This window comes from Clavelina lepadiformis, chromosome 4 (genome assembly GCF_947623445.1).
Source record: "Clavelina lepadiformis chromosome 4, kaClaLepa1.1, whole genome shotgun sequence".
NCBI lineage: Eukaryota > Metazoa > Chordata > Ascidiacea > Aplousobranchia > Clavelinidae > Clavelina > Clavelina lepadiformis.
In genome coordinates this window covers 18225506-18240586 of record NC_135243.1, presented here as the reverse complement: position 1 = coordinate 18240586, position 15081 = coordinate 18225506, and the positions used below count along the sequence as shown (strand labels likewise).

The following is a 15081-nucleotide window of genomic DNA, read 5'->3' as shown; positions in this document are numbered from 1 at the left end:
TTTGAATTCGCCTACGACCATACCAGGTTGAGTAGACCCGATCTCGTTCGATGTCGGAAGTTAGGCAACCTCGGGCCCGGTTAGTACTTTTATGGGTGACCGCCTGGGAATACCGGGGGTTGTAAGCATTTTAGTCATGCTGTATATTTCAATCAAATTTCTAGCAACTGTTTGCCATTGTCAAACTTCCTATGGAATCGAATTATAATTGAAAAGGCCATTTTCTTTCTTTTGAAATCGCCTACGACCATACCAAGTTGAGTAGACCCGATCTCGTTCGATCTCGGAAGTTAAGCAACCTAGGGCCCGGTTAGTACTTGGATGGGTGACCGCCTGGGAATACCGGGTGTTGTAAGCATTTTAGTCATGCTGTATATTTCAATCAAATTTCTGGCAACTGTTTGCTGTTGTCAAACTTCCTATGCAATCGAATTATAATTGAAAAAGCCATTGTCTTTCTTTTGAAATCGCCTACTACCATACCAGGTTGAGTAGACCCGATCTCGTTCGATCTCGGAAGTTAAGCAACCTCGGGCCCGGTTAGTACTTGGATGGGTGACCGCCTGGGAATACCGGGTGTTGTAAGCATTTTAGTCATGCTGTATATTTCAATCAAATTTATAGCAACTGTTTGCTTTTGTCAAACTTCCAATGCAATCGAATTATAATTGAAAATACCATTTTCTTTCTTTTGAAATCGCCTACGACCATACCAGGTTGAGTAGACCCGATCTCGTTCGATCTCGGAAGTTAAGCAACCTCGGGCCCGGTTAGTACTTGGATGGGTGACCGCCTGAGAATACCGGGTGTTGTAAGCATTTTAGTCATGCTGTATATTTCAATCAAATTTATAGCAACTGTTTGCCTTTGTCAAACTTCCTATGCAATCGAATTATAATTGAAAAAGCTATTTTCTTTCTTTTGAAATCGCCTACGACCATACCAGGTTGAGTAGACCCGATCTCGTTCGATCTCGGAAGTTAAGCAACCTCGGGCCCGGTTAGTACTTGGATGGGGGACCGCCTGGGAATACCGGGTGTTGTAAGCATTTTAGTCATGCTGTATATTTCAATCAAATTTATAGCAACTGTTTGAGTTTTGAATTTCCTATGCAATCGAATTATAATTGAAAAGGCCATTTTCTTTCTTTTGAAATCGCCTACGACCATACCAGGTTGAGTAGACCCGATCTCGTTCGATCTCGGAAGTTAAGCAACCTCGGGCCCGGTTAGTACTTGGATGGGTGACCGCCTGGGAATACCGGGTGTTGTAAACATTTTAGTCATGCTGTATATTTCAATCAAATTTCTAGCAACTGTTTGCGCTTTTGAATTTCCTATGCAATCGAATTATAATTGAAAAGGCCATTTTTTTTCTTTTGAAATCGCCTACGACCATACCAGGTTGAGTAGACCCGATCTCGTTCGATCTCGGAAGTTAAGCAACCTAGGGCCCGGTTAGTACTTGGATGGGTGACCGCCTGGGAATACCGGGTGTTGTAAGCACTTTAGTCATGCTGTATATTTCAATCAAATTTCTGGCAACTGTTTGCTGTTGTCAAACTTCCTATGCAATCGAATTATAATTGAAAAAGCTATTTTCTTTCTTTTGAAATCGCCTACGACCATACCAGGTTGAGTAGACCCGATCTCGTTCGATCTCGAAAGTTAAGCAACCTCGGGCCCGGTTAGTACTTGGATGGGGGACCGCCTGGGAATACCGGGTGTTGTAAGCATTTTAGTCATGCTGTATATTTCAATCAAATTTCTAGCAACTGTTTGCGCTTTTGAATTTCCTATGCAATCGAATTATAATTGAAAAAGCCATTTTTTTTCTTTTGAATTCGCCTACGACCATACCAGGTTGAGTAGTCCCGATCTCGTTCGATCTCGGAAGTTAGGCAACCTCGGGCCCGGTTAGTACTTGGATGGGTGACCGCCTGGGAATACCGGGTGTTGTAAGCATTTTAGTCATGCTGTATATTTCAATCAAATTTCTGGCAACTGTTTGCCTTTGTCAAACTTCCTATGCAATCGAATTATAATTGAAAAAGCCATTGTCTTTCTTTTGAAATCGCCTACTACCATACCAGGTTGAGTAGACCCGATCTCGTTCGATCTCGGAAGTTAAGCAACCTCGGGCCCGGTTAGTACTTGTATGGGTGACCGCCTGGGAATACCGGGTGTTGTTAGGATTTTAGTCATGCTGTATATTTCAATCAAATTTCTAGCAACTGTTTGTGTTTTTGAATTTCCTATGCAATCGAATTATAACTGAAAAGGCCATTTTCTTTCTTTTGAATTCGCCTACGACCATACCAGGTTGAGTAGACCCGATCTCGTTCGATGTCGGAAGTTAGGCAACCTCGGGCCCGGTTAGTACTTTTATGGGTGACCGCCTGGGAATACCGGGTGTTGTAAGCATTTTAGTCATGCTGTATATTTCAATCAAATTTCTAGCAACTGTTTGCCATTGTCAAACTTCCTATGGAATCGAATTATAATTGAAAAGGCCATTTTCTTTCTTTTGAAATCGCCTACGACCATACCAAGTTGAGTAGACCCGATCTCGTTCGATCTCGGAAGTTAAGCAACCTAGGGCCCGGTTAGTACTTGGATGGGTGACCGCCTGGTAATACCGGGTGTTGTAAGCATTTTAGTCATGCTGTATATTTCAATCAAATTTCTAGCAACTGTTTGCTTTTGTCAAACTTCCAATGCAATCGAATTATAATTGAAAATACCATTTTCTTTCTTTTGAAATCGCCTACGACCATACCAGGTTGAGTAGACCCGATCTCGTTCGATCTCGGAAGTTAAGCAACCTCGGGCCCGGTTAGTACTTGGATGGGTGACCGCCTGAGAATACCGGGTGTTGTAAGCATTTTAGTCATGCTGTATATTTCAATCAAATTTATAGCAACTGTTTGCCTTTGTCAAACTTCCTATGCAATCGAATTATAATTGAAAAAGCTATTTTCTTTCTTTTGAAATCGCCTACGACCATACCAGGTTGAGTAGACCCGATCTCGTTCGATCTCGGAAGTTAAGCAACCTCGGGCCCGGTTAGTACTTGGATGGGGGACCGCCTGGGAATACCGGGTGTTGTAAGCATTTTAGTCATGCTGTATATTTCAATCAAATTTATAGCAACTGTTTGAGTTTTGAATTTCCTATGCAATCGAATTATAATTGAAAAGGCCATTTTCTTTCTTTTGAAATCGCCTACGACCATACCAGGTTGAGTAGACCCGATCTCGTTCGATCTCGGAAGTTAAGCAACCTCGGGCCCGGTTAGTACTTGGATGGGTGACCGCCTGGGAATACCGGGTGTTGTAAACATTTTAGTCATGCTGTATATTTCAATCAAATTTCTAGCAACTGTTTGCCTTTGTCAAACTTCCTATGCAATCGAATTATAATTGAAAAGGCCATTTTCTTTCTTTTGAAATCGCCTACGACCATACCAGGTTGAGTAGACCCGATCTCGTTCGATCTCGGAAGTTAAGCAACCTAGGGCCCGGTTAGTACTTGGATGGGTGACCGCCTGGGAATACCGGGTGTTGTAAGCACTTTAGTCATGCTGTATATTTCAATCAAATTTCTGGCAACTGTTTGCTGTTGTCAAACTTCCTATGCAATCGAATTATAATTGAAAAAGCTATTTTCTTTCTTTTGAAATCGCCTACGACCATACCAGGTTGAGTAGACCCGATCTCGTTCGATCTCGGAAGTTAAGCAACCTCGGGCCCGGTTAGTACTTGGATGGGGGACCGCCTGGGAATACCGGGTGTTGTAAGCATTTTAGTCATGCTGTATATTTCAATCAAATTTCTAGCAACTGTTTGCGCTTTTGAATTTCCTATGCAATCGAATTATAATTGAAAAAGCCATTTTTTTTCTTTTGAATTCGCCTACGACCATACCAGGTTGAGTAGTCCCGATCTCGTTCGATCTCGGAAGTTAGGCAACCTCGGGCCCGGTTAGTACTTGGATGGGTGACCGCCTGGGAATACCGGGTGTTGTAAGCATTTTAGTCATGCTGTATATTTCAATCAAATTTCTGGCAACTGTTTGCTGTTGTCAAACTTCCTATGCAATCGAATTATAATTGAAAAAGCCATTGTCTTTCTTTTGAAATCGCCTACTACCATACCAGGTTGAGTAGACCCGATCTCGTTCGATCTCGGAAGTTAAGCAACCTCGGGCCCGGTTAGTACTTGGATGGGTGACCGCCTGGGAATACCGGGTGTTGTAAGCATTTTAGTCATGCTGTATATTTCAATCAAATTTCTAGCAACTGTTTGCGCTTTTGAATTTCCTATGCAATCGAAATATAATTGAAAAGGCCATTTTCTTTCTTTTGAATTCGCCTACGACCATACCAGGTTGAGTAGACCCGATCTCGTTCGATCTCGGAAGTTAGGCAACCTCGGGCCCGGTTAGTACTTGGATGGGTGACCGCCTGGGAATACCGGGTGTTGTAAGCATTTTAGTCATGCTGTATATTTCAATCAAATTTATAGCAACTGTTTGCCTTTGTCAAACCTCCTATGCAATCGAATTATAATTGAAAAGGCCATTTTTTTTCTTTTGAAATCGCCTACTACCATACCAGGTTGAGTAGACCCGATCTCGTTCGATCTCGGAAGTTAAGCAACCTCGGGCCCGGTTAGTACTTGTATGGGTGACCGCCTGGGAATACCGGGTGTTGTTAGGATTTTAGTCATGCTGTATATTTCAATCAAATTTCTAGCAACTGTTTGTGTTTTTGAATTTCCTATGCAATCGAATTATAACTGAAAAGGCCATTTTCTTTCTTTTGAATTCGCCTACGACCATACCAGGTTAAGTAGACCCGATCTCGTTCGATGTCGGAAGTTAGGCAACCTCGGGCCCGGTTAGTACTTTTATGGGTGACCGCCTGGGAATACCGGGTGTTGTAAGCATTTTAGTCATGCTGTATATTTCAATCAAATTTCTAGCAACTGTTTGCCATTGTCAAACTTCCTATGGAATCGAATTATAATTGAAAAGGCCATTTTCTTTCTTTTGAAATCGCCTACGACCATACCAAGTTGAGTAGACCCGATCTCGTTCGATCTCGGAAGTTAAGCAACCTAGGGCCCGGTTAGTACTCGGATGGGTGACCGCCTGGGAATACCGGGTGTTGTAAGCATTTTAGTCATGCTGTATATTTCAATCAAATTTCTGGAAACTGTTTGCTGTTGTCAAACTTCCTATGCAATCGAATTATAATTGAAAAAGCCATTGTCTTTCTTTTGAAATCGCCTACTACCATACCAGGTTGAGTAGACCCGATCTCGTTCGATCTCGGAAGTTAAGCAACCTCGGGCCCGGTTAGTACTTGGATGGGTGACCGCCTGGGAATACCGGGTGTTGTAAGCATTTTAGTCATGCTGTATATTTCAATCAAATTTCTAGCAACTGTTTGCTTTTGTCAAACTTCCAATGCAATCGAATTATAATTGAAAATACCATTTTCTTTCTTTTGAAATCGCCTACGACCATACCAGGTTGAGTAGACCCGATCTCGTTCGATCTCGGAAGTTAAGCAACCTCGGGCCCGGTTAGTACTTGGATGGGTGACCGCCTGAGAATACCGGGTGTTGTAAGCATTTTAGTCATGCTGTATATTTCAATCAAATTTATAGCAACTGTTTGCCTTTGTCAAACTTCCTATGCAATCGAATTATAATTGAAAAAGCTATTTTCTTTCTTTTGAAATCGCCTACGACCATACCAGGTTGAGTAGACCCGATCTCGTTCGATCTCGGAAGTTAAGCAACCTCGGGCCCGGTTAGTACTTGGATGGGGGACCGCCTGGGAATACCGGGTGTTGTAAGCATTTTAGTCATGCTGTATATTTCAATCAAATTTCTAGCAACTGTTTGCTTTTGTCAAACTTCCAATGCAATCGAATTATAATTGAAAATACCATTTTCTTTCTTTTGAAATCGCCTACGACCATACCAGGTTGAGTAGACCCGATCTCGTTCGATCTCGGAAGTTAAGCAACCTCGGGCCCGGTTAGTACTTGGATGGGTGACCGCCTGAGAATACCGGGTGTTGTAAGCATTTTAGTCATGCTGTATATTTCAATCAAATTTATAGCAACTGTTTGCCTTTGTCAAACTTTCTATGCAATCGAATTATAATTGAAAAAGCTATTTTCTTTCTTTTGAAATCGCCTACGACCATACCAGGTTGAGTAGACCCGATCTCGTTCGATCTCGGAAGTTAAGCAACCTCGGGCCCGGTTAGTACTTGGATGGGGGACCGCCTGGGAATACCGGGTGTTGTAAGCATTTTAGTCATGCTGTATATTTCAATCAAATTTATAGCAACTGTTTGAGTTTTGAATTTCCTATGCAATCGAATTATAATTGAAAAGGCCATTTTCTTTCTTTTGAAATCGCCTACGACCATACCAGGTTGAGTAGACCCGATCTCGTTCGATCTCGGAAGTTAAGCAACCTCGGGCCCGGTTAGTACTTGGATGGGTGACCGCCTGGGAATACCGGGTGTTGTAAACATTTTAGTCATGCTGTATATTTCAATCAAATTTCTAGCAACTGTTTGCGCTTTTGAATTTCCTATGCAATCGAATTATAATTGAAAAAGCCATTTTTTTTCTTTTGAATTCGCCTACGACCATACCAGGTTGAGTAGTCCCGATCTCGTTCGATCTCGGAAGTTAGGCAACCTCGGGCCCGGTTAGTACTTGGATGGGTGACCGCCTGGGAATACCGGGTGTTGTAAGCATTTTAGTCATGCTGTATATTTCAATCAAATTTCTGGAAACTGTTTGCTGTTGTCAAACTTCCTATGCAATCGAATTATAATTGAAAAAGCCATTGTCTTTCTTTTGAAATCGCCTACTACCATACCAGGTTGAGTAGACCCGATCTCGTTCGATCTCGGAAGTTAAGCAACCTCGGGCCCGGTTAGTACTTGGATGGGTGACCGCCTGGGAATACCGGGTGTTGTAAGCATTTTAGTCATGCTGTATATTTCAATCAAATTTCTAGCAACTGTTTGCTTTTGTCAAACTTCCAATGCAATCGAATTATAATTGAAAATACCATTTTCTTTCTTTTGAAATCGCCTACGACCATACCAGGTTGAGTAGACCCGATCTCGTTCGATCTCGGAAGTTAAGCAACCTCGGGCCCGGTTAGTACTTGGATGGGTGACCGCCTGAGAATACCGGGTGTTGTAAGCATTTTAGTCATGCTGTATATTTCAATCAAATTTATAGCAACTGTTTGCCTTTGTCAAACTTCCTATGCAATCGAATTATAATTGAAAAAGCTATTTTCTTTCTTTTGAAATCGCCTACGACCATACCAGGTTGAGTAGACCCGATCTCGTTCGATCTCGGAAGTTAAGCAACCTCGGGCCCGGTTAGTACTTGGATGGGGGACCGCCTGGGAATACCGGGTGTTGTAAGCATTTTAGTCATGCTGTATATTTCAATCAAATTTATAGCAACTGTTTGAGTTTTGAATTTCCTATGCAATCGAATTATAATTGAAAAGGCCATTTTCTTTCTTTTGAAATCGCCTACGACCATACCAGGTTGAGTAGACCCGATCTCGTTCGATCTCGGAAGTTAAGCAACCTCGGGCCCGGTTAGTACTTGGATGGGTGACCGCCTGGGAATACCGGGTGTTGTAAACATTTTAGTCATGCTGTATATTTCAATCAAATTTCTAGCAACTGTTTGCCTTTGTCAAACTTCCTATGCAATCGAATTATAATTGAAAAGGCCATTTTCTTTCTTTTGAAATCGCCTACGACCATACCAGGTTGAGTAGACCCGATCTCGTTCGATCTCGGAAGTTAAGCAACCTAGGGCCCGGTTAGTACTTGGATGGGTGACCGCCTGGGAATACCGGGTGTTGTAAGCACTTTAGTCATGCTGTATATTTCAATCAAATTTCTGGCAACTGTTTGCTGTTGTCAAACTTCCTATGCAATCGAATTATAATTGAAAAAGTCAGTGTCTTTCTTTTGAAATCGCCTACTACCATACCAGGTTGAGTAGACCCGATCTCGTTCGATCTCGGAAGTTAAGCAACCTCGGGCCCGGTTAGTACTTGGATGGGTGACCGCCTGGGAATACCGGGTGTTGTAAGCATTTTAGTCATGCACTATATTTCAATCAAATTTATAGCAACTGTTTGCGTTTTTGAATTTCCTATGCAATCGAATTATAATTGAAAAGGCCATTTTTTTTTTGAAATCGCCTACGACCATTCCAGGTTGAGTAGATCCGATCTCGTTCGATCTCGGAAGTTAAGCAACCTCGGGCCCGGTTAGTACTTGGATGGGTGACCGCCTGGGAATACCGGGTGTTGTAAGCATTTTAGTCATGCTGTATATTTCAATCAAATTTCTAGCAACTGTTTGCCTTTGTCAAACTTCCTATGCAATCGAATTATAATTGAAAACGCCATTTTCTTTCTTTTGAAATCGCCTACGACCATACCAGGTTGAGTGGACCCGATGTAGTTCGATCTCGGAAGTTAAGCAACCTCGGGCCCGGTTAGTACTTGGATGGGTGACCGCCTGGGAATACCGGGTGTTGTAAGCATTTTAGTCATGCTGTATATTTCAATCAAATTTATAGCAACTGTTTGCCGTTGTCAAACTTCCTATGCAATCGAATTATAATTGAAAAGGCCATTTTTTTTCTTTTGAAATCGCCTACTACCATACCAGGTTGAGTAGACCCGATCTCGTTCGATCTCGGAAGTTAAGCAACCTCTGGCCCGGTTAGTACTTGGATGGGTGACCGCCTGGGAATACCGGGTGTTATAAGCAATTTAGTCATGCTGTATATTTCAATCAAATTTCTAGCAACTGTTTGCGTTTTTGAATTTCTTATGCAATCGAATTATAATTGAAAAGGCCATTTTCTTTCTTTTGAATTCGCCTACGACCATACCAGGTTAAGTAGACCCGATCTCGTTCGATGTCGGAAGTTAGGCAACCTCGGGCCCGGTTAGTACTTGTATGGGTGACCGCCTGGGAATACCGGGTGTTGTAAGCATTTTAGTCATGCTGTATATTTCAATCAAATTTATAGCAAATGTTTGCTGTTGTCAAACTTCCTATGCAATCGAATTATAATTGAAAAAGCCATTGTCTTTCTTTTGAAATCGCCTACTACCATACCAGGTTGAGTAGACCCGATCTCGTTCGATCTCGGAAGTTAAGCAACCTCGGGCCCGGTTAGTACTTGGATGGGTGACCGCCTGGGAATACCGGGTGTTGTAAGCATTTTAGTCATGCTGTATATTTCAATCAAATTTATAGCAACTGTTTGCCTTTGTCAAACTTTCTATGCAATCGAATTATAATTGAAAAAGCTATTTTCTTTCTTTTGAAATCGCCTACGACCATACCAGGTTGAGTAGACCCGATCTCGTTCGATCTCGGAAGTTAAGCAACCTCGGGCCCGGTTAGTACTTGGATGGGGGACCGCCTGGGAATACCGGGTGTTGTAAGCATTTTAGTCATGCTGTATATTTCAATCAAATTTATAGCAACTGTTTGAGTTTTGAATTTCCTATGCAATCGAATTATAATTGAAAAGGCCATTTTCTTTCTTTTGAAATCGCCTACGACCATACCAGGTTGAGTAGACCCGATCTCGTTCGATCTCGGAAGTTAAGCAACCTCGGGCCCGGTTAGTACTTGGATGGGTGACCGCCTGGGAATACCGGGTGTTGTAAACATTTTAGTCATGCTGTATATTTCAATCAAATTTCTAGCAACTGTTTGCGCTTTTGAATTTCCTATGCAATCGAATTATAATTGAAAAAGCCATTTTTTTTCTTTTGAATTCGCCTACGACCATACCAGGTTGAGTAGTCCCGATCTCGTTCGATCTCGGAAGTTAGGCAACCTCGGGCCCGGTTAGTACTTGGATGGGTGACCGCCTGGGAATACCGGGTGTTGTAAGCATTTTAGTCATGCTGTATATTTCAATCAAATTTCTGGAAACTGTTTGCTGTTGTCAAACTTCCTATGCAATCGAATTATAATTGAAAAAGCCATTGTCTTTCTTTTGAAATCGCCTACTACCATACCAGGTTGAGTAGACCCGATCTCGTTCGATCTCGGAAGTTAAGCAACCTCGGGCCCGGTTAGTACTTGGATGGGTGACCGCCTGGGAATACCGGGTGTTGTAAGCATTTTAGTCATGCTGTATATTTCAATCAAATTTCTAGCAACTGTTTGCTTTTGTCAAACTTCCAATGCAATCGAATTATAATTGAAAATACCATTTTCTTTCTTTTGAAATCGCCTACGACCATACCAGGTTGAGTAGACCCGATCTCGTTCGATCTCGGAAGTTAAGCAACCTCGGGCCCGGTTAGTACTTGGATGGGTGACCGCCTGAGAATACCGGGTGTTGTAAGCATTTTAGTCATGCTGTATATTTCAATCAAATTTATAGCAACTGTTTGCCTTTGTCAAACTTCCTATGCAATCGAATTATAATTGAAAAAGCTATTTTCTTTCTTTTGAAATCGCCTACGACCATACCAGGTTGAGTAGACCCGATCTCGTTCGATCTCGGAAGTTAAGCAACCTCGGGCCCGGTTAGTACTTGGATGGGGGACCGCCTGGGAATACCGGGTGTTGTAAGCATTTTAGTCATGCTGTATATTTCAATCAAATTTATAGCAACTGTTTGAGTTTTGAATTTCCTATGCAATCGAATTATAATTGAAAAGGCCATTTTCTTTCTTTTGAAATCGCCTACGACCATACCAGGTTGAGTAGACCCGATCTCGTTCGATCTCGGAAGTTAAGCAACCTCGGGCCCGGTTAGTACTTGGATGGGTGACCGCCTGGGAATACCGGGTGTTGTAAACATTTTAGTCATGCTGTATATTTCAATCAAATTTCTAGCAACTGTTTGCCTTTGTCAAACTTCCTATGCAATCGAATTATAATTGAAAAGGCCATTTTCTTTCTTTTGAAATCGCCTACGACCATACCAGGTTGAGTAGACCCGATCTCGTTCGATCTCGGAAGTTAAGCAACCTAGGGCCCGGTTAGTACTTGGATGGGTGACCGCCTGGGAATACCGGGTGTTGTAAGCACTTTAGTCATGCTGTATATTTCAATCAAATTTCTGGCAACTGTTTGCTGTTGTCAAACTTCCTATGCAATCGAATTATAATTGAAAAAGTCAGTGTCTTTCTTTTGAAATCGCCTACTACCATACCAGGTTGAGTAGACCCGATCTCGTTCGATCTCGGAAGTTAAGCAACCTCGGGCCCGGTTAGTACTTGGATGGGTGACCGCCTGGGAATACCGGGTGTTGTAAGCATTTTAGTCATGCACTATATTTCAATCAAATTTATAGCAACTGTTTGCGTTTTTGAATTTCCTATGCAATCGAATTATAATTGAAAAGGCCATTTTTTTTTTGAAATCGCCTACGACCATTCCAGGTTGAGTAGATCCGATCTCGTTCGATCTCGGAAGTTAAGCAACCTCGGGCCCGGTTAGTACTTGGATGGGTGACCGCCTGGGAATACCGGGTGTTGTAAGCATTTTAGTCATGCTGTATATTTCAATCAAATTTCTAGCAACTGTTTGCCTTTGTCAAACTTCCTATGCAATCGAATTATAATTGAAAACGCCATTTTCTTTCTTTTGAAATCGCCTACGACCATACCAGGTTGAGTGGACCCGATGTAGTTCGATCTCGGAAGTTAAGCAACCTCGGGCCCGGTTAGTACTTGGATGGGTGACCGCCTGGGAATACCGGGTGTTGTAAGCATTTTAGTCATGCTGTATATTTCAATCAAATTTATAGCAACTGTTTGCCGTTGTCAAACTTCCTATGCAATCGAATTATAATTGAAAAGGCCATTTTTTTTCTTTTGAAATCGCCTACTACCATACCAGGTTGAGTAGACCCGATCTCGTTCGATCTCGGAAGTTAAGCAACCTCTGGCCCGGTTAGTACTTGGATGGGTGACCGCCTGGGAATACCGGGTGTTATAAGCAATTTAGTCATGCTGTATATTTCAATCAAATTTCTAGCAACTGTTTGCGTTTTTGAATTTCTTATGCAATCGAATTATAATTGAAAAGGCCATTTTCTTTCTTTTGAATTCGCCTACGACCATACCAGGTTAAGTAGACCCGATCTCGTTCGATGTCGGAAGTTAGGCAACCTCGGGCCCGGTTAGTACTTGTATGGGTGACCGCCTGGGAATACCGGGTGTTGTAAGCATTTTAGTCATGCTGTATATTTCAATCAAATTTATAGCAAATGTTTGCTGTTGTCAAACTTCCTATGCAATCGAATTATAATTGAAAAAGCCATTGTCTTTCTTTTGAAATCGCCTACTACCATACCAGGTTGAGTAGACCCGATCTCGTTCGATCTCGGAAGTTAAGCAACCTCGGGCCCGGTTAGTACTTGGATGGGTGACCGCCTGGGAATACCGGGTGTTGTAAGCATTTTAGTCATGCTGTATATTTCAATCAAATTTCTAGCAACTGTTTGCGTTTTTGAATTTCCTATGCAATCGAATTATAATTGAAAAAGCCATTTTCTTTCTTTTGAATTCGCCTACGACCATACCAGGTTGAGTAGACCCGATCTCGTTCGATCTCGGAAGTTAAGCAACCTCTGGCCCGGTTAGTACTTGGATGGGTGACCGCCTGGGAATACCGGGTGTTATAAGCAATTTAGTCATGCTGTATATTTCAATCAAATTTCTAGCAACTGTTTGCGTTTTTGAATTTCTTATGCAATCGAATTATAATTGAAAAGGCCATTTTCTTTCTTTTGAATTCGCCTACGACCATACCAGGTTAAGTAGACCCGATCTCGTTCGATGTCGGAAGTTAGGCAACCTCGGGCCCGTTTAGTACTTGTATGGGTGACCGCCTGGGAATACCGGGTGTTGTATGCATTTTAGTCATGCTGTATATTTCAATCAAATTTATAGCAACTGTTTGCTGTTGTCAAACTTCCTATGCAATCGAATTATAATTGAAAAAGCCATTGTCTTTCTTTTGAAATCGCCTACTACCATACCAGGTTGAGTAGACCCGATCTCGTTCGATCTCGGAAGTTAAGCAACCTCGGGCCCGGTTAGTACTTGGATGGGTGACCGCCTGGGAATACCGGGTGTTGTAAGCATTTTAGTCATGCTGTATATTTCAATCAAATTTCTAGCAACTGTTTGCGTTTTTGAATTTCCTATGCAATCGAATTATAATTGAAAAAGCCATTTTCTTTCTTTTGAATTCGCCTACGACCATACCAGGTTGAGTAGACCCGATCTCGTTCGATCTCGGAAGTTAGGCAACCTCGGGCCCGGTTAGTACTTGTATGGGTGAACGCCTGGGTATACCGGGTGTTGTAAGCATTTTAGTCATGCTGTATATTTCAATCAAATTTCTAGCAACTGTTTGATTTTGTCAAACTTCCTATGGAATCGAATTAAAATTGAAAAGGCCATTTTCTTTCTTTTGAAATCGCTTACGACCATACCAGGTTGAGTAGACCCGATCTCGTTCGATCTCGGAAGTTAAGCAACCTCGGGCCCGGTTAGTACTTGTATGGGTGACCGCCTGGGAATACCGGGTGTTGTAAGCATTTTAGTCATGCTGTATATTTCAATCAAATTTCTAGCAACTGTTTCCTTTTTGAATTTCCTATGCAATCGAATTATAATTGAAAAAGCCATTTTCTTTCTTTTGAAATCGCTTACGACCATACCAGGTTGAGTAGACCCGATCTCGTTCGATCTCGGAAGTAAACAACCTAGGGCCCGGTTAGTACTTGGATGGGTGACCGCCTGGGAATACCGGGTGTTGTAAGCATTTTAGTCATGCTGTATATTTCAATCAAATTTCTAGCAACTGTTTGCCTTTGTCAAACTTCCTATGCAATCGAATTATAATTGAAAACGCCATTTTCTTTCTTTTGAAATCGCCTACGACCATACCAGGTTGAGTGGACTCGATGTAGTTCGATCTCGGAAGTTAAGCAACCTCGGGCCCGGTTAGTACTTGGATGGGTGACCGCCTGGGAATACCGGGTGTTGTAAGCATTTTAGTCATGCTGTATATTTCAATCAAATTTCTAGCAACTGTTTGCCTTTGTCAAACTTCCTATGCAATCGAATTATAATTGAAAACGCCATTTTCTTTCTTTTGAAATCGCCTACGACCATACCAGGTTGAGTGGACCCGATGTAGTTCGATCTCGGAAGTTAAGCAACCTCGGGCCCGGTTAGTACTTGGATGGGTGACCGCCTGGGAATACCGGGTGTTGTAAGCATTTTAGTCATGCTGTATATTTCAATCAAATTTATAGCAACTGTTTGCCGTTGTCAAACTTCCTATGCAATCGAATTATAATTGAAAAGGCCATTTTTTTTCTTTTGAAATCGCCTACTACCATACCAGGTTGAGTAGACCCGATCTCGTTCGATCTCGGAAGTTAAGCAACCTCTGGCCCGGTTAGTACTTGGATGGGTGACCGCCTGGGAATACCGGGTGTTATAAGCAATTTAGTCATGCTGTATATTTCAATCAAATTTCTAGCAACTGTTTGCGTTTTTGAATTTCTTATGCAATCGAATTATAATTGAAAAGGCCATTTTCTTTCTTTTGAATTCGCCTACGACCATACCAGGTTAAGTAGACCCGATCTCGTTCGATGTCGGAAGTTAGGCAACCTCGGGCCCGGTTAGTACTTGTATGGGTGACCGCCTGGGAATACCGGGTGTTGTAAGCATTTTAGTCATGCTGTATATTTCAATCAAATTTATAGCAAATGTTTGCTGTTGTCAAACTTCCTATGCAATCGAATTATAATTGAAAAAGCCATTGTCTTTCTTTTGAAATCGCCTACTACCATACCAGGTTGAGTAGACCCGATCTCGTTCGATCTCGGAAGTTAAGCAACCACGGGCCCGGTTAGTACTTGGATGGGTGACCGCCTGGGAATACCGGGTGTTGTAAGCATTTTAGTCATGCTGTATATTTCAATCAAATTTCTAGCAAC

At 42.0% G+C, this 15081-nt stretch overlaps 49 non-coding genes and 17 pseudogenes across 49 annotated transcripts; all 66 read left to right on the top strand.

Annotated features, from left to right (window-relative positions):
• The first annotated feature begins 9 nt into the window (after window positions 1-9).
• On the top strand, window positions 10-128 carry LOC143456451 (5S ribosomal RNA; annotated as a pseudogene).
• A 111-nt stretch (window positions 129-239) lies between these two features.
• Window positions 240-358, top strand: LOC143454081 (5S ribosomal RNA). Its single transcript, XR_013115722.1, has one exon. It is a non-coding gene; the product is annotated as a 5S ribosomal RNA (ribosomal RNA).
• A 111-nt stretch (window positions 359-469) lies between these two features.
• LOC143453913 (5S ribosomal RNA) lies at window positions 470-588 on the top strand. The gene has a single exon (XR_013115561.1). It is a non-coding gene; the product is annotated as a 5S ribosomal RNA (ribosomal RNA).
• A 111-nt stretch (window positions 589-699) lies between these two features.
• LOC143457458 (5S ribosomal RNA) lies at window positions 700-818 on the top strand. The gene has a single exon (XR_013117155.1). It is a non-coding gene; the product is annotated as a 5S ribosomal RNA (ribosomal RNA).
• Window positions 819-929: 111 nt separating this feature from the next.
• Window positions 930-1048, top strand: LOC143457964 (5S ribosomal RNA). Its single transcript, XR_013117607.1, has one exon. It is a non-coding gene; the product is annotated as a 5S ribosomal RNA (ribosomal RNA).
• A 109-nt stretch (window positions 1049-1157) lies between these two features.
• On the top strand, window positions 1158-1276 carry LOC143453838 (5S ribosomal RNA). Its single transcript, XR_013115489.1, has one exon. It is a non-coding gene; the product is annotated as a 5S ribosomal RNA (ribosomal RNA).
• A 110-nt stretch (window positions 1277-1386) lies between these two features.
• On the top strand, window positions 1387-1505 carry LOC143453757 (5S ribosomal RNA). The gene has a single exon (XR_013115411.1). It is a non-coding gene; the product is annotated as a 5S ribosomal RNA (ribosomal RNA).
• Window positions 1506-1616: 111 nt separating this feature from the next.
• LOC143454125 (5S ribosomal RNA) lies at window positions 1617-1735 on the top strand. Its single transcript, XR_013115765.1, has one exon. It is a non-coding gene; the product is annotated as a 5S ribosomal RNA (ribosomal RNA).
• A 110-nt stretch (window positions 1736-1845) lies between these two features.
• Window positions 1846-1964, top strand: LOC143454757 (5S ribosomal RNA). The gene has a single exon (XR_013116366.1). It is a non-coding gene; the product is annotated as a 5S ribosomal RNA (ribosomal RNA).
• A 112-nt stretch (window positions 1965-2076) lies between these two features.
• On the top strand, window positions 2077-2194 carry LOC143455848 (5S ribosomal RNA; annotated as a pseudogene).
• Window positions 2195-2304: 110 nt separating this feature from the next.
• LOC143456053 (5S ribosomal RNA) lies at window positions 2305-2423 on the top strand (annotated as a pseudogene).
• Window positions 2424-2534: 111 nt separating this feature from the next.
• LOC143455309 (5S ribosomal RNA) lies at window positions 2535-2653 on the top strand. The gene has a single exon (XR_013116892.1). It is a non-coding gene; the product is annotated as a 5S ribosomal RNA (ribosomal RNA).
• A 111-nt stretch (window positions 2654-2764) lies between these two features.
• On the top strand, window positions 2765-2883 carry LOC143457457 (5S ribosomal RNA). The gene has a single exon (XR_013117154.1). It is a non-coding gene; the product is annotated as a 5S ribosomal RNA (ribosomal RNA).
• A 111-nt stretch (window positions 2884-2994) lies between these two features.
• LOC143457955 (5S ribosomal RNA) lies at window positions 2995-3113 on the top strand. Its single transcript, XR_013117601.1, has one exon. It is a non-coding gene; the product is annotated as a 5S ribosomal RNA (ribosomal RNA).
• Window positions 3114-3222: 109 nt separating this feature from the next.
• On the top strand, window positions 3223-3341 carry LOC143453837 (5S ribosomal RNA). Its single transcript, XR_013115488.1, has one exon. It is a non-coding gene; the product is annotated as a 5S ribosomal RNA (ribosomal RNA).
• Window positions 3342-3452: 111 nt separating this feature from the next.
• LOC143453745 (5S ribosomal RNA) lies at window positions 3453-3571 on the top strand. The gene has a single exon (XR_013115400.1). It is a non-coding gene; the product is annotated as a 5S ribosomal RNA (ribosomal RNA).
• A 111-nt stretch (window positions 3572-3682) lies between these two features.
• LOC143457944 (5S ribosomal RNA) lies at window positions 3683-3801 on the top strand. Its single transcript, XR_013117590.1, has one exon. It is a non-coding gene; the product is annotated as a 5S ribosomal RNA (ribosomal RNA).
• A 110-nt stretch (window positions 3802-3911) lies between these two features.
• On the top strand, window positions 3912-4030 carry LOC143454756 (5S ribosomal RNA). Its single transcript, XR_013116365.1, has one exon. It is a non-coding gene; the product is annotated as a 5S ribosomal RNA (ribosomal RNA).
• A 111-nt stretch (window positions 4031-4141) lies between these two features.
• Window positions 4142-4260, top strand: LOC143453911 (5S ribosomal RNA). The gene has a single exon (XR_013115560.1). It is a non-coding gene; the product is annotated as a 5S ribosomal RNA (ribosomal RNA).
• A 110-nt stretch (window positions 4261-4370) lies between these two features.
• On the top strand, window positions 4371-4489 carry LOC143454333 (5S ribosomal RNA). Its single transcript, XR_013115962.1, has one exon. It is a non-coding gene; the product is annotated as a 5S ribosomal RNA (ribosomal RNA).
• A 112-nt stretch (window positions 4490-4601) lies between these two features.
• On the top strand, window positions 4602-4719 carry LOC143455847 (5S ribosomal RNA; annotated as a pseudogene).
• Window positions 4720-4829: 110 nt separating this feature from the next.
• On the top strand, window positions 4830-4948 carry LOC143456543 (5S ribosomal RNA; annotated as a pseudogene).
• A 111-nt stretch (window positions 4949-5059) lies between these two features.
• Window positions 5060-5178, top strand: LOC143454363 (5S ribosomal RNA). Its single transcript, XR_013115990.1, has one exon. It is a non-coding gene; the product is annotated as a 5S ribosomal RNA (ribosomal RNA).
• A 111-nt stretch (window positions 5179-5289) lies between these two features.
• Window positions 5290-5408, top strand: LOC143453910 (5S ribosomal RNA). Its single transcript, XR_013115559.1, has one exon. It is a non-coding gene; the product is annotated as a 5S ribosomal RNA (ribosomal RNA).
• Window positions 5409-5519: 111 nt separating this feature from the next.
• On the top strand, window positions 5520-5638 carry LOC143457456 (5S ribosomal RNA). Its single transcript, XR_013117153.1, has one exon. It is a non-coding gene; the product is annotated as a 5S ribosomal RNA (ribosomal RNA).
• Window positions 5639-5749: 111 nt separating this feature from the next.
• On the top strand, window positions 5750-5868 carry LOC143457933 (5S ribosomal RNA). Its single transcript, XR_013117579.1, has one exon. It is a non-coding gene; the product is annotated as a 5S ribosomal RNA (ribosomal RNA).
• Window positions 5869-5979: 111 nt separating this feature from the next.
• Window positions 5980-6098, top strand: LOC143457446 (5S ribosomal RNA). The gene has a single exon (XR_013117152.1). It is a non-coding gene; the product is annotated as a 5S ribosomal RNA (ribosomal RNA).
• A 111-nt stretch (window positions 6099-6209) lies between these two features.
• Window positions 6210-6328, top strand: LOC143457921 (5S ribosomal RNA). The gene has a single exon (XR_013117570.1). It is a non-coding gene; the product is annotated as a 5S ribosomal RNA (ribosomal RNA).
• A 109-nt stretch (window positions 6329-6437) lies between these two features.
• Window positions 6438-6556, top strand: LOC143453836 (5S ribosomal RNA). The gene has a single exon (XR_013115487.1). It is a non-coding gene; the product is annotated as a 5S ribosomal RNA (ribosomal RNA).
• Window positions 6557-6666: 110 nt separating this feature from the next.
• Window positions 6667-6785, top strand: LOC143454755 (5S ribosomal RNA). The gene has a single exon (XR_013116364.1). It is a non-coding gene; the product is annotated as a 5S ribosomal RNA (ribosomal RNA).
• Window positions 6786-6896: 111 nt separating this feature from the next.
• LOC143453908 (5S ribosomal RNA) lies at window positions 6897-7015 on the top strand. Its single transcript, XR_013115557.1, has one exon. It is a non-coding gene; the product is annotated as a 5S ribosomal RNA (ribosomal RNA).
• Window positions 7016-7126: 111 nt separating this feature from the next.
• On the top strand, window positions 7127-7245 carry LOC143457434 (5S ribosomal RNA). The gene has a single exon (XR_013117151.1). It is a non-coding gene; the product is annotated as a 5S ribosomal RNA (ribosomal RNA).
• A 111-nt stretch (window positions 7246-7356) lies between these two features.
• Window positions 7357-7475, top strand: LOC143457910 (5S ribosomal RNA). Its single transcript, XR_013117566.1, has one exon. It is a non-coding gene; the product is annotated as a 5S ribosomal RNA (ribosomal RNA).
• A 109-nt stretch (window positions 7476-7584) lies between these two features.
• Window positions 7585-7703, top strand: LOC143453835 (5S ribosomal RNA). Its single transcript, XR_013115486.1, has one exon. It is a non-coding gene; the product is annotated as a 5S ribosomal RNA (ribosomal RNA).
• Window positions 7704-7814: 111 nt separating this feature from the next.
• Window positions 7815-7933, top strand: LOC143453732 (5S ribosomal RNA). Its single transcript, XR_013115388.1, has one exon. It is a non-coding gene; the product is annotated as a 5S ribosomal RNA (ribosomal RNA).
• A 111-nt stretch (window positions 7934-8044) lies between these two features.
• Window positions 8045-8163, top strand: LOC143453907 (5S ribosomal RNA). The gene has a single exon (XR_013115556.1). It is a non-coding gene; the product is annotated as a 5S ribosomal RNA (ribosomal RNA).
• Window positions 8164-8270: 107 nt separating this feature from the next.
• LOC143454530 (5S ribosomal RNA) lies at window positions 8271-8389 on the top strand. The gene has a single exon (XR_013116148.1). It is a non-coding gene; the product is annotated as a 5S ribosomal RNA (ribosomal RNA).
• A 111-nt stretch (window positions 8390-8500) lies between these two features.
• LOC143455699 (5S ribosomal RNA) lies at window positions 8501-8619 on the top strand (annotated as a pseudogene).
• A 111-nt stretch (window positions 8620-8730) lies between these two features.
• Window positions 8731-8849, top strand: LOC143455833 (5S ribosomal RNA; annotated as a pseudogene).
• Window positions 8850-8959: 110 nt separating this feature from the next.
• LOC143456444 (5S ribosomal RNA) lies at window positions 8960-9078 on the top strand (annotated as a pseudogene).
• Window positions 9079-9189: 111 nt separating this feature from the next.
• On the top strand, window positions 9190-9308 carry LOC143453906 (5S ribosomal RNA). The gene has a single exon (XR_013115555.1). It is a non-coding gene; the product is annotated as a 5S ribosomal RNA (ribosomal RNA).
• A 111-nt stretch (window positions 9309-9419) lies between these two features.
• Window positions 9420-9538, top strand: LOC143457899 (5S ribosomal RNA). The gene has a single exon (XR_013117555.1). It is a non-coding gene; the product is annotated as a 5S ribosomal RNA (ribosomal RNA).
• A 109-nt stretch (window positions 9539-9647) lies between these two features.
• On the top strand, window positions 9648-9766 carry LOC143453834 (5S ribosomal RNA). Its single transcript, XR_013115485.1, has one exon. It is a non-coding gene; the product is annotated as a 5S ribosomal RNA (ribosomal RNA).
• Window positions 9767-9876: 110 nt separating this feature from the next.
• Window positions 9877-9995, top strand: LOC143454753 (5S ribosomal RNA). Its single transcript, XR_013116363.1, has one exon. It is a non-coding gene; the product is annotated as a 5S ribosomal RNA (ribosomal RNA).
• Window positions 9996-10106: 111 nt separating this feature from the next.
• Window positions 10107-10225, top strand: LOC143453905 (5S ribosomal RNA). The gene has a single exon (XR_013115554.1). It is a non-coding gene; the product is annotated as a 5S ribosomal RNA (ribosomal RNA).
• Window positions 10226-10336: 111 nt separating this feature from the next.
• Window positions 10337-10455, top strand: LOC143457423 (5S ribosomal RNA). The gene has a single exon (XR_013117150.1). It is a non-coding gene; the product is annotated as a 5S ribosomal RNA (ribosomal RNA).
• Window positions 10456-10566: 111 nt separating this feature from the next.
• On the top strand, window positions 10567-10685 carry LOC143457888 (5S ribosomal RNA). The gene has a single exon (XR_013117554.1). It is a non-coding gene; the product is annotated as a 5S ribosomal RNA (ribosomal RNA).
• Window positions 10686-10794: 109 nt separating this feature from the next.
• On the top strand, window positions 10795-10913 carry LOC143453833 (5S ribosomal RNA). The gene has a single exon (XR_013115484.1). It is a non-coding gene; the product is annotated as a 5S ribosomal RNA (ribosomal RNA).
• A 111-nt stretch (window positions 10914-11024) lies between these two features.
• On the top strand, window positions 11025-11143 carry LOC143453720 (5S ribosomal RNA). Its single transcript, XR_013115377.1, has one exon. It is a non-coding gene; the product is annotated as a 5S ribosomal RNA (ribosomal RNA).
• Window positions 11144-11254: 111 nt separating this feature from the next.
• On the top strand, window positions 11255-11373 carry LOC143453904 (5S ribosomal RNA). Its single transcript, XR_013115553.1, has one exon. It is a non-coding gene; the product is annotated as a 5S ribosomal RNA (ribosomal RNA).
• A 107-nt stretch (window positions 11374-11480) lies between these two features.
• LOC143454529 (5S ribosomal RNA) lies at window positions 11481-11599 on the top strand. The gene has a single exon (XR_013116147.1). It is a non-coding gene; the product is annotated as a 5S ribosomal RNA (ribosomal RNA).
• A 111-nt stretch (window positions 11600-11710) lies between these two features.
• LOC143455698 (5S ribosomal RNA) lies at window positions 11711-11829 on the top strand (annotated as a pseudogene).
• Window positions 11830-11940: 111 nt separating this feature from the next.
• On the top strand, window positions 11941-12059 carry LOC143455831 (5S ribosomal RNA; annotated as a pseudogene).
• Window positions 12060-12169: 110 nt separating this feature from the next.
• Window positions 12170-12288, top strand: LOC143456442 (5S ribosomal RNA; annotated as a pseudogene).
• A 111-nt stretch (window positions 12289-12399) lies between these two features.
• Window positions 12400-12518, top strand: LOC143453903 (5S ribosomal RNA). The gene has a single exon (XR_013115552.1). It is a non-coding gene; the product is annotated as a 5S ribosomal RNA (ribosomal RNA).
• Window positions 12519-12628: 110 nt separating this feature from the next.
• On the top strand, window positions 12629-12747 carry LOC143455229 (5S ribosomal RNA). The gene has a single exon (XR_013116815.1). It is a non-coding gene; the product is annotated as a 5S ribosomal RNA (ribosomal RNA).
• Window positions 12748-12857: 110 nt separating this feature from the next.
• Window positions 12858-12976, top strand: LOC143456708 (5S ribosomal RNA; annotated as a pseudogene).
• Window positions 12977-13087: 111 nt separating this feature from the next.
• On the top strand, window positions 13088-13206 carry LOC143453902 (5S ribosomal RNA). The gene has a single exon (XR_013115551.1). It is a non-coding gene; the product is annotated as a 5S ribosomal RNA (ribosomal RNA).
• A 110-nt stretch (window positions 13207-13316) lies between these two features.
• LOC143456601 (5S ribosomal RNA) lies at window positions 13317-13435 on the top strand (annotated as a pseudogene).
• Window positions 13436-13546: 111 nt separating this feature from the next.
• Window positions 13547-13665, top strand: LOC143453863 (5S ribosomal RNA). Its single transcript, XR_013115513.1, has one exon. It is a non-coding gene; the product is annotated as a 5S ribosomal RNA (ribosomal RNA).
• Window positions 13666-13774: 109 nt separating this feature from the next.
• On the top strand, window positions 13775-13892 carry LOC143454174 (5S ribosomal RNA). Its single transcript, XR_013115810.1, has one exon. It is a non-coding gene; the product is annotated as a 5S ribosomal RNA (ribosomal RNA).
• Window positions 13893-14003: 111 nt separating this feature from the next.
• Window positions 14004-14122, top strand: LOC143456071 (5S ribosomal RNA; annotated as a pseudogene).
• A 111-nt stretch (window positions 14123-14233) lies between these two features.
• On the top strand, window positions 14234-14352 carry LOC143455697 (5S ribosomal RNA; annotated as a pseudogene).
• A 111-nt stretch (window positions 14353-14463) lies between these two features.
• LOC143455830 (5S ribosomal RNA) lies at window positions 14464-14582 on the top strand (annotated as a pseudogene).
• Window positions 14583-14692: 110 nt separating this feature from the next.
• Window positions 14693-14811, top strand: LOC143456441 (5S ribosomal RNA; annotated as a pseudogene).
• Window positions 14812-14922: 111 nt separating this feature from the next.
• Window positions 14923-15041, top strand: LOC143454360 (5S ribosomal RNA). Its single transcript, XR_013115988.1, has one exon. It is a non-coding gene; the product is annotated as a 5S ribosomal RNA (ribosomal RNA).
• Window positions 15042-15081: the final 40 nt, after the last annotated feature.